The sequence below is a fragment of the Echinops telfairi genome, unplaced genomic scaffold (genome assembly GCF_000313985.2).
Source record: "Echinops telfairi isolate 266 unplaced genomic scaffold, ASM31398v2 ScPeMD7_45;HRSCAF=164, whole genome shotgun sequence".
In the NCBI taxonomy this organism is placed as follows: Eukaryota; Metazoa; Chordata; class Mammalia; order Afrosoricida; family Tenrecidae; genus Echinops; species Echinops telfairi.
The window spans coordinates 440,173-443,063 of record NW_022103943.1 but is presented as its reverse complement, the minus strand read 5'-3'; the positions used below and the strand labels follow the sequence as shown (position 1 = coordinate 443,063).

The window sequence follows — 2,891 nt, the reverse complement described above, 5'->3', positions numbered from 1 at the left end:
AAATAATTCACAAAAGATGACATTCAAATGGATAATAAACACATGAGGAAATACTCTTGGTCACTAGCCATTTGGGAAATGCAAGTCAAAACAACCATGAGATACCACCTAACGACCATAACTGTAGCCTAATTTAAAAAACAGAACAACAAATACTGGAGAAGGTGTGGTGAGATTGGAACTCTTATCTACTGCTGGTGGACTTGTAAATATGTACAGCCATTTTGGAAGGCGATATGGCGATATCTGAAACAGATGGTAATTGAAATACCATATATTCAGCAATACCATTACTGGGCATATATCTGAAAGAAATAAGAAACAGATCAAGTACTTACATTTGCTCCCTCATATTGATTGCAGCACAGCTCTTAATAGCAAGAAGCTGGAACCATCTTAAATTCCCATCAGTAAAACGCGGAGAATAAACACTCTGGTCTAAGGACAGATGATCCCTTAAGGACGAGTGGCGAGAGTGGTGATACATAGAGGGTGGAGGGAAGGCGGGATAGAAAGGGGGAACCGATTACAAGGATCCTCCCTGGGGGATGGGCAAAAGAAAAGTGGGTGAAGGGAGACGTCAGACAGTGTAAGATATGACAAAATAATAATTTATAAATTATCAAGGGTTCATGAGGTAGGCGAGAGAGGGGAGGGAGAGGGGAAATGAGGAGGTGATATCAAAGGCTCAAGTAGAAAGAAAATGTTTTAAGAATGATGATGGTAACAAATGTACAAATGTGCTTGACACAGTGGATGGATGTATGGATTGTGATAAGAATTGCCCCCAATAAAATAATTTTAAAAAAGCCAACTTTGATATATACACACATTGGAATATTACCCGTCCCTAAAAGAATGGCAATGAAACCATGAAACACCTGAAGATATGGAAGGATCGGGAGGCCATTAGGTTGAGTGGAGTTAGTCAAGCACAAAAGGACAAATAATGTATGAGCCCAGGCTGTAGGAACAAGCAGCAGAATGGGCACAAGCTCAGGCTTGTAGGGCATCTAGTCTTGTGGCTAGGGTGCCAGACAACCTGGTAGAGAGCCTGCCTATTACAAATAAACCATACATCATCCACTCTAGAAAAGTATTGGGTAGGTAACTTGGCATGGAGGACAAATCACTTCAGCTGGGAACAAATCATCAGCGTGGGGGTGGGAAATGGTTTTCTGCTGAGGGGTTGCCATGTGTATCTGTGGTCAGGCCCCCTGAGAGGGAGGTGACCCTGTCAGAGAAACGAGACTTACTGATGAGAGGGGCAACACAGGAGAGGGGAGATTGTGTTTGGGGGAGCATCGGTGCATGTGTGTTGGTGGGAGGACTGACCTCTATGCGGTGGGAGTGACTGAGGATGATTTGGGGGACAGTAGGTGGGGAGTGTCTTTGGTGGTGTTCAGCAGGTGTGCAACATTGAACTCAGGCATCTGGGGCTATCCTGGGAACCCAGGCCTGGCGCCATGGCATGCGGAGACACTGAATCCTGGATCTTCAGGGCACACACCATGCTCGGTGAGACCCCATGTGGGAACTCCACTTGGTGAACTGGACTCTACATCAGACACACTTGTAACCTGAGGACTTAAGTGGGAAAATACATGATGTCTGATGAAGTAGGCGTCAGCTGTACTAAGAGTGGTGTACTGTTGGTTGATGGACAAATAAGGTCTTGCTACATCAACATCCTATATGCTGTATTCCAACAATCCTGTGACATTCTGTTTATTTTGATTATGCTTGTTCATATCAGGGTGTGTCTCAGAGGTGCTGTGCCATTGGGGGTCACCTTCTTGAAGTTGTGTTATTTTTATCCATTTTTCTGGTAAATGAAACCCAGGATTGATGAGCCTATAGGGAAAGTAAATAGAACAAGAGTTTGGGGTGGGGGATGGTACAGGAAGGGTGGAGGTGATAAAAGGGAGATGTTGTTAATAAGTCCAGGAAGTAAAAGTATGTTTGCAGACTGAATATGGAAGCAATTGTACAACTCTGACGTGATTGAACTATGGAATGATATGACATATGTATTAGCTACCAAGGAATAACCAATTAAAAGGAAAAAAAGCCTGGATCCAGAAATGGGTTTTGAGCTCACACTAAATCCTAACTCCAATTTCAGAACAATTAGTTCTTATATTATGGTCCTGCTCGATACTTGCCCTTGGGAAGGGAACACAAAAGATACAGGTGCTATAGCAAAATGTGGTGAAAATTTTAGATGGAAGGATTGTAATCCATATAATCTGAAGGCAAAGGAGGGATTAGTATCAAAATCTAAATTGTGAGAATTTGGTTTGCAGAAGGTGTTGGATGACAGTGGGAGCCCAAGATTCGTTGTGGAACTACATAGGAAATAAGCCTACAGAGGACTCCCCCAATCTAAATTGAGGGATGAGAAGAAAGTGGTAACTAAACAGTGCTTGGGAGAAATGAGTATAGAAGATCGAAGACATAAATCTGTCTTGAACAGTTTAAACATTGTCAATAGAACCTCTGATACAGACTGAACCTGATCTGGCTTCCAAAATTTTCTGTATTTTTGGTTTGTATAGTTTTGTTCGGTTTTTGTTTGTTCATATTAGGGTGTATCTCTGAGGTGTTATGTCATTGGAGGTCGCCCTCTTGAAATTGTGTTATATGATTTTGTTTTTCAGTATATGAAACCCATGATTTATGAACCTGTAGGGACAGCAAGTAGAATAAGGGTTTCAGAGGGAGGGAATACAGTGGTGGTGGTGGGTAAAATGGAGACGATGTCAAGGAATCCATGTAGAAAAAGAATGTCTGAGGTAGCAGATGGACATTGGGTCTCCACTCAAGTACTGCCTCAATGCAAGAATACTTTGTTTGATTAAACTGGCATTCTACATTGCTCACCTTCCCAG

General features: G+C 42.4%; 1 pseudogene; it reads left to right on the top strand.

Moving 5' to 3' along the window:
• Nucleotides 1–236: 236 nt before the first annotated feature.
• The window catches only part of LOC101661286, a 7,668-nt pseudogene continuing 5,013 nt past the window's right edge, over nt 237–2,891 (top strand).